Raw genomic sequence first — 10119 nt, forward strand, 5'->3', positions numbered from 1 at the left:
TATATATACATATATATGAATATATACATGTATATTATAATTTTCAATTTACTTTCAAAGAAAGGGATATTGAAAAAAAAATTTTGTCCACAACATTTCAATTTTTTAAAATCATGTATAATTATCAGAAAAATCCCAAATATTTTTATTTATATTATATTATATTAATCATAATATAAATCTATATGAATATACATATACATATACATCTATATATATATATACATATATATATATATATATATATATATATATATATATATATATATATATATATATATATACATATATACACATATATATAAATATACATGTATATTATAATTTTCAATTTACTTTTAAAAAGAGGGTAATTGGAAGAAAAAAATTTTTTTTCCACAATATTTCAATTTTTTAAAATAATGTATAATTATCAGAAAAATCCCGAATACTTTCATTTATTTGCTTTTCTTCTATTTTATTTCATTTTTTCATAATTTTTTCCATTCACAATCATTTTTATCTTATTACATTATTTACCTCAATCACCTTCATTTATATTTTATTACATTCATGTATAATATAAATATATATAAATATATATATACATATATATATATATATATATATATATATATATATGTATATACATATATATACATGTATATATATATATATATATATATATATATATATATATATACATATATATATGTATTCATATACATGTATATGTATATATAAACTTATGTATATATATATATATACGTATACATATATATGAATATATATATATGTATATTCCAATTTTCAATTTACTTTTAGAAAAAGGAAAATTCAAAAAAAAATTTTTTTCCACAACATTTCAATAATTCAAAATTATGTATAACCATCTGAAAAATCCTGAATATTTTGAGTTATTCGCTAATTTTTTATTTTGATTCATTTCTATATAATTTTTTTCCATTCACAATCATTTTTTATTTAATTCTATTATTTACCTCAATTACCTTTGTATATATTCTATTATATTAATGTATGATATAAATTTATATAAATATACATATACACATATTTCTATATATATATACACATATACATACATATATATATACATATATACATATATATATGAATATATACATGTGTATCATAATTTTCAGTTTACTTCTAAAAAGAGGGAAATTGATAGAAAAAAATTTTTTCCAAAAAATTTCAATTTTTTAAAATTATGTATAATTATCAGAAAAATCCCGAATACTTTCATTTATCCGCCTATTTCCTATTTTATTTCATTTTTCCATAATTTTTTGCATTCACAATCATTGTTTATTTTATTACATTATTTACCTCAATTACCATCATATATATTCTATTATATTATTGTACAATATAAATATTTATATGTATATTATAATTTTTAATTTACTATCAAAGAAAGGGAAATTCAAAAAAAAAATTTCTTCCACAACATTTCAATTATTTAAAATTATGTATAATTATCAGAAAAATCCTGAATATTTTTAATTATTCGCTCATTTTCCATTTCATTCTATTTTTTTATAATTTTTTCCATTCACAATCATTTTTTATTTCATTACATTATTCACCTCAATTACCTTCATTTATATTCTATTATATTAATGTATAATATAAATTTATATAAATATACATATACATATATATCTATATATATATATATATATATACATATATAAATATATATATATATATATATATATATATATATACATACACACATATATATATATATATACATATATATATGAATACATATATGTACATTATAATTTTCAATTTACTTTCAAAAAGAGGGAAGTTGGCAAAAAAAAAAAATTTTTCCCACAATATTTCAATTTTTCAAAATTATGTATGATTATCAGGAAAATCCCGAATATTTCTATTTATTCGCTTATTTTCTATTTCATTTTATTTTTTCATGATTTTTCCATTCACAATGATTTTCTATTTTATCACATTATTCACCTCAATTACCTTCATTTATATTCTACTATATTAATGTATAATATAAATATATATATATATGTATATACATATATATATATAAACATATATATACATATGAATATGTATGCATATATGTCAATATATATACCGGGACAATCTCTTGAAACTATACATATAACGCGCATGCGCCAAATAATTTAATCTCATTGGTCGGTGAAATCGCGCCGTGGTGATGTTTTCATCTGCTGAGCAAGGCGCCAACGTACACAAAATGAAACAAAAGCTGTAATTCTCTCGCGCGTAAAGCCGTGGATTGAGGTTATGCTGCTGTTTATTTTTACGTAGCGTGAATTGTCTAAGAATAGTATCGTTCAGCAATACCGTGGTTGATTTCGGAAGATATTCAACCGACGCAATAAAGAATTTAACGGAAAAGCAAATATCAAATGATACAGAAATTGGGTGTTATTTATTGAAAGAAGAAATCTGAAATTCAACGTGAAATGTCATTAACAAGTGGGAGTCTGGACAAACAGAGGTAGGTAAGTAAAAACAATGTTTATTGTGAACAGATTATTTATTTACATAAAATTAAAAATAAATGAATGGTTGAGACCCAGTAGAAGGTATTTCCAGAGTAGATTCGTTACGGTGCAGTGCTCCAGAAGTCAGTAATTAGTGCCGATGATCATGAAATAAATAAAAGAAATGAGTAACTAGGAATAAAGAAATTATTCATCTTAAACACGAAGCTTAGGAGGACAAAGAGTAGCGATTAACAGAAAACGTACCCGACACAAAAATCACAAAAACCCTCGCCGACATCATTGATTAGTTGACAAAGTTTTTGCAGCTCCATTGTACAACAATCAATGTTCCGTTAACAAAGAGGGTTCACCAGATATCCAAGAATAAAAAGAGAAAAAGAACAACAGTTAATATTACAGTGTAAATCATGCTACTAATGAAAAATTAGGAAACAAAACAACAACTTACAAGACAATCGTCCGATAACACTGGGAGACCAATCTCCACTCTTCTGATCACCCCTCGTCTGGCCATTGGTTGCCTTTCAAAAAGTGCTGCCTTTTTTTTTGCCTTCAAAAATACCGAAAGATCCTGTTTGATAATAATAGCTTCTAATATTTTCAGGTACGAAATAATTCATTGTCAAAGCGGGACTAAATTTGTCAGGCATGGAAGCATGTAAGTAAATTTTCCAATTACGTGATCTTTGACAATGACAATATTTTAACATGGATCCAATGATAAAATTCGTTTTTTTTTCAGCAGGCTCGAAGTTTAAACTTTAATTAACACGAGGAAAATTATGCCTTACCTGATGGTCAAAACGTTTAGGTGGCAAGGATCCTGGTTTCTCGAGCGGTGCAATCATTAGAACCATTGAACCTGGTTGTTTCGTCAGACATCAGGTGCCAGAGTGAATTTTATCAGGCCATCGCCACCTTCTTAACATCAGTTGAGGCAAAATTCAAGAGCGGGATATACTACAGATCACAATGGCTGAATATCCCATCATTTTACTTTGATCGAGCCAATAGCGATAAGTTTGTTTCTTAACCGTTGCTGCTAATTCATTCTACCGAGGAATCATTCTGTGCACTATTGTAATTTAAGCATTATTATTGACCAGCATTGTTTTTCAAACTTTATACCATTTGATTTGGTATCTTATTTTGAAGCTTACTTTTACTCTCTTTGGCATTGAATTCAGATAAATAGTTTTTCAAGTCCTCAATTAGATTGTAGGGTTGAATTTTGCTAGGCAAACTGAATCAATCTAAATCTAGAACTGTTAAATAAGTTCAGTTAAAAATGTCTTTAAATTTAATCTTAGTTGACGGTGTCATCTGGCTAGCTAGTTGCACGATAACTTGAAACCAAATTCAATTTTACACTCTTTATAGGGTCCTACGCTAAGACTGAAAGCTTGTGAATCTCCATGTACCGCAATTATTTCTGCATTTCATGTTAGCATTATCTGGAGCAAAAAAAATCCATTTTGAGATTGAAAATTGGAACCTGAAACACAGAGTTATTCAATAGCACGAATTGAAAACCAAGAATTTTATAATGGTTTCTGCAACAAAGGGACTCTTTCCAAATATCCTTGTTAGAAGGTGATGTGTTCGGAGGACTATGAACAAGATATTGTATCGGATTACATTATTTGAAAAAAATCTTCATAAACTTCGTTAAAAATTAGATATTCATTTATTTTGATGGAACAAGGGACACAATCTTTACATTACTTCAAAATTGACATTACTCTAAAACATGATTGTCCTTGAAGCTAATTGTAACATTGAGGCGCATTTTGAGAAACTTGATTTTCATCTTGTGTCACAGGATGTGATTTACGTTCCTGAGTTCTACGCTTTCGATTAGATTTTCTTTGTTTCGAACCGCACTAACATGAAATACAGAAATCATTTTAATAAATCTAATATTACTTGAATTTTCAATTTGAGTATTAGGTTCCCTTCATTTATTTAATCGAACATCATTGAAAATTTGCGAAATAAATTTTGATAATCATTCGGAAATTTTAAATAGTAGTAGCAATAATTTGTTAATCGGAAAAAATACATTGACTATCGACTATTCGTAAATTTTGTTGAACTATTTTGAAGAAAAAAAAGATTCACAGTTCCGTTACAGATAGTGAGATATTTAAATTTCTTGAATGCTCGGTTTAATGTCTCATTTTCGAAAGTGATAAAATTCAATATTACCGCCTGAAATCACAAAAGAGTGAGAAAGTTGCTTAGTTGCTTGAAAGTGGCTTTTTTTTTCTCTTTCTTTGTACGTCTGATAAATTGAATGGGCAGATAACAGTGAATATCAGAGATGTAATTATTTTAGCCGTATCACCTGTTGATAGATAAAAATTCCATTGTTATTTCTAATGTACGAAATAATAAAAATGATTAAATAAAGTGTTCGCACCTACCTGCTGCGTTTCTTCAAAGCACCCAACATTCAAACAGATTTCTCATTTTAGTCGAATAAAACCAATTTTCAAAGAGCATTAGCATCAACTTTCCGAGTCAATACCTCGACTGTTTGAGATTCTAACCTCAAAAATTCGTATGAACTACAACGCCGCCAGAAACAGAGTTTGACAGCTGAGAAACTCGGAGTGGCTAACCTGCCCGAGCAGCCGATAAAACTCGCGCATGCGCATTGTATGTATAGTTTCAAGAGATTGTCCCGGTATGTATATTATAATTTTCAGTTCACTTTTAAAAAGCGGGGAATTGATGAAAAAAAAATTTTTTCCACAATATTTCAATTTTTTAAAGGTATGTATAATTATCAGAAAAATCCCAAATATTTTTATTTTTTCGCTTATTTTTCATTTTATTTCATTTTTTTATGATTTTTCCTTTCACAATTATTTTTTATTTTATTACATTATTTACCTCAATTACCTCTATTTATATTCTATTATATTAATGTATAATATAAATTTATATGAATATACATATACACATATATATACACATATATATATATACAAACATATATATATATATATTGTTACAAAGGGTGAAATCACCCGTTTTGTCCCCTTTCAAATGATCTAGTAGTCATCATAGATAAAAGACGTTTATAAACCTCTTATGTCTTTAAAAAGAATAAGGTTGCTGCGTCAACCGATATTATTGTAAAAACAGTCAGTCTCTAGACTTCAAAAAGAGAGCTTGTGTCCAAATACATCTATTTTCTTTCTTAATATTCCTTGTTTGTGAGACTTCTTTGGCTCGGCGTTCGCTTAAATCGCACAGAGAACTCTTTGATTCTCTTAGATCTTTCGTAATTTCCCCCGTTGTAACATTGGTGTCAGAAGCGGGATCTCTTCTGTGCCATTTGAGTGGATTTTGAGTGTAGAGAAGTAAACAAAAAAAAATGCAAAGATCTCCTCTGACGAGAGCATCACGCGCGGAGCGACGAGCTGCCGGACGCGTTTCATCGTGCCAGCGTTCTCCTGACCGGCGTTTCCTCCCGTTTCTCGTCGTTCGGAAGCTGAGGTTCAGCCCCAGCCCCAACTAGCTCTCGTGGCAGAGCTCATCCAGGGAAACCAAGATTTGCTGATGCGTCAGATTCAGCAGCAACAACAACATCAACAACAGCAACAACAACATCAACAACTGCTACAACAGCAGCAACAAGAACAGCAGAATCTTCTGCACGAACTCCTCTCGCAACAGCGTCAACAACAAGAAATCGTTGTCCCAGGCGTTGATCGGGATCCTGCAAGGTGTGCAGAAGCTTCAGGAGCGGCCGCAGGAATTCCCGATACGCCCAGTTCCATCCCCAGGTAGAAGGACTTCTCTTCCTTCAGTTCCGGTCCCAGCACGGAGGACCTCCATTCATTCAATTCCGGATCAATCAAGGTCTGACGCTATTTATGGGGGAGGCGAAATTCCCCCTGTTGCTAAAAATTTTGCACCTGTTCATGTCTCGCGACAAGCTCAGGTTAGCTCTTTTCCGCGATGCCACGATGTTCCGTCACGTGATATTTCGGAAGTAGTTGAGCCTCCTGTCGCGTCGTCTCATCCTAGCGTAGATATTCAGTCAGAGTTTCTGGCCTTTTTAAAATCACGCGGAACTGTCAATGTTCTCCTTCCGCAGACTCAGAGCTCGTTCGGACTCAATCAGGTCTCTGTACCTCCCGCGAGTATTGTAGAGTTGCCCTCGAAACAATCGAATTTGAAGCCCGGTTCGTATGACGGTTCGTCTGCTTGGAGTCTATACGAACGTCAGTTTAACATGATTAGTAAGGTTAATGGTTGGAATCCGTCCCAGAAAGCAGGTAATTTGACAGCGTCTTTGTCTGGTCCGGCTTTGGTAGTTCTTGGATCGCTTTCAGATTCGGATTCTGAAAATTTCGACAGCATTTGTGCGGCTCTTAAACTCCGGTTTGGCGAAGAACATCTTTCCAAACTTTATTTTACTCAGTTTGAAAATAGACGTCCAGGGCCCAAGGAAGATTTAGCCTCTCTCGGAAATGACATCGAACGTCTCGCTCGACATTCTCTTACTGATTGTGCTGAAAAGGCTAGAGATCAGATAGCTCGGGCGAAATTCATTAATGCGATTCGGAATCCGGAGCTTCGGTATCATCTGAGGCTCGCAGCTCCAACGTCTCTACATGAAGCAATTATTAAAGGCTTAGAATTAGAAGCCATAAACGAGGCGGATTTAGGTTCGCGTCAACTTCATCGATTGAGCCAAGCTGAACCTTCAGAAAATTCTTCGTCCCGTCCTTCAGTAATCAGCCTAGCTCAGATTCTCTTCCAGGAAGGAAAAATAGTGGTTTCTCTCGTTACAATAGATCAAACTCCAATCGGCCTGTCTCAGAGTGCCAGTTTTGCGGCGTAAGAGGACATATCGCGAAGAATTGTTTTAAACTCGACCGTCAGTTGAAGACTGCGGAAGATTCGTGGCGCAAAAATGTCTCCAAGAGGGCTCCCTCTAATCCAGTTTGGGCAGCACAACCTTCTGTTCCTCAGAATTCGGGAAACTAGCTACCGATGTTTCGAAAGGGCGGATATCATCGGTTTCTTCCAAGTTCCTTAGCCCTATTGCTTCACAGTTCGTGGTTAGAGGCCTGCGTCGTACCGGCCTATATGCTAAAGGTTCCGTTAACGGACTAAGTTGTTTGTGGGTGATAGATACTGGAGCCGAAATTTCCGTTGTTCGTCCAGATATGATTTCGTCTCTTGCTTCAATTAATCCTTCTGCGTCTATTCGCACTGCTACCGGAGCAATACCCCTGTCGTAGGTAAGATGGTCGTGCAGGTAACAGTAGCGGATTGTGTTCAATCCCCACATGAAGTTCTAGTAGCTGATATAGAAGATGAAGGCATTTTAGGCGTAGATTTTCTTTCCGCTCACAACTGCGTCATTTCTACCGGCGATTCGACTCTCTGTTCTGGTTATCGTAAAATCAACCTCGAAACGTCTAGGTTTATTAACTCTTCTGAACAGAAAGAAACCCTCTCGTCTTTGCGCGTTTTAGAACATGTTTCGGACTCTTTAGTCGTTCCTTCTTATCTCACGGAACTCTTTACTAGGTCTTCTAAAGATTTAGATATCGCTCAGACTAATAGTCTCGTTTGTCTTTTTAACGATTTTAAAGAGACTTTTGCTAAAGACTCTGCCGACATCGGGAGATGTACCATAGCTAAGCATTCGATAGATGTAGGGAATAACGCTCCGAATAAACAGGCAGCTAGACGGCTTCCTTTAAACGGTCGCAGGGAAGTTGAAAAATTAGTAGAGGATATGAGAACAGCAGATGTTATTGAGCCGTCTTCTAGTCCGTGGGCTTCTCCCATTGTCTTAGTCAATAAAAAAGATGGTTCCAAGAGGTTTTGTATTGATTATAGGAAGTTGAACGAGATCACCAAGAAAGATGCATATCCGCTTCCTCAGATAGGAGATACCCTTGATTTAATTTCTGGTGCCCGTTGGTTCTCTACGATTGATTTACAGAGTGGTTATTGGCAAGTCGAAATGAATCCGTTAGACAAAGCGAAAACAGCTTTTGTCACAGGGTTAGGTGGACTTTGGCAATTTAAAGTTATGCCTTTTGGCCTTTGTAATGCACCAGCTACCTTCGAAAGAGCGATGGAATTCACCCTTCAAGGTCTGACTGGCAAGATTTGTTTATTTTATCTCGATGACATCATTGTGTTTGGTAAGACTTTTGATGAGGAATTGGAAAATCTTAAGCAAGTTTTTTAGTCGTTTATCCCAAGCTGGTCTAAAAATGAGTCCCAAAAAATGTCATTTTTTCAAAAAGGAAGTATCTTTTCTCGGACACGTCGTTTCAGCGGAAGGTGTTAAGACAGATTCTTCTAAAATAGAAAAGGTTTTGAATTGGCCTCGTCCCGATTCAAAAGCAAAGGTTCAAAGTTTCTTAGGACTTTGTACTTATTACAGACGTTTCGTTAAGGGCTTTGCTTCTATAGCGAGACCTCTCCATGCTCTTACAGGAATTAAAGTTGTTTTCGATTGGACTCCCGAATGCGAAGGAGCCTTTGTTCTCCTTAAAAAATTATTAACTTCGTCGCCGATATTAGCTTATCCCATCACCGATTCTCAATTCATCGTAGATTCTGACGCTTCTCTCTGTGGTATAGGTGGGGTTTTGTCTCAAATTCAGGATAACCAAGAGCGCGTTATTAGTTATTTCAGTCGGGTCTTGTCTAAACCAGAACGCAATTATTGTGTTACCCGTAGGGAATTATTAACGATGGTAAAATCTATTTGCCATTTCCATCATTATCTTTATGGAAGGAAATTTTTGATTCGGACAGACAATGCTTCCTTAACTTGGCTTCTTTCGTTCAAATCACCTGAAGGCCAAGTAGCTCGATGGTTGGAGAGGTTAGGTCAATATGACTTCGAAATTAAACACCGTCCCGGAGTTCTGCATGGTAATGCTGATGCACTTTCTCGTCGTCCGTGCGGGGACGATTGCAAACAGTGCTCTCGTTTAAATAAACAGCTAGATCCCTCACTTAACGTTCGTCAAATTTCTTACGTTGAAAATAAAGAAGACTGGATCATCGCCCAGGGAAAAGATTCAGATCTCCTCCTGGTTCGGAATTGGAAATCCACAGGAGTTAGGCCTCAGTGGGAAGAAATATCTTCTATAGGTCAGTCTTTGAAAATTTACTGGGCGCAGTGGGACTCCTTGTTTCTCCTCGATCAGTTGCTTTATAGGAAATGGGAATCACCTGACTCCAGGTCGGTTCGTTGGCAGCTTCTGGTTCCTAGAGAAAAGATAACCGAGATTTTGTCAAGCTTTCATGATTCACCTGTCGGTGGTCATTTCGCTTCTAATAAGACTTTAGGTAGGATCAGAGAAAGGTATTTTTGGGCTCACTGTCGAGCTGACGTTGAAAATTGGTGCAGAACTTGCACGGTTTGTTTAGCCAAGAAGGGACCTCGTGAAAAAGGGAAGAGCTCTCTTCAAATATATAACGTAGGAGCTCCATTTGAAAGAGGTCGCAATGGATATCCTAGGCCCTCTTCCTCTTTCTAAGTCAGGAAATCGCTATGCCCTGGTGATAGCAGATTATTTTACAAAGTGGTTAGAAGTAGTTCCAATTC

This window comes from Neodiprion virginianus, chromosome 2 (assembly GCF_021901495.1).
Source record: "Neodiprion virginianus isolate iyNeoVirg1 chromosome 2, iyNeoVirg1.1, whole genome shotgun sequence".
Taxonomy (NCBI): Eukaryota; Metazoa; Arthropoda; class Insecta; order Hymenoptera; family Diprionidae; genus Neodiprion; species Neodiprion virginianus.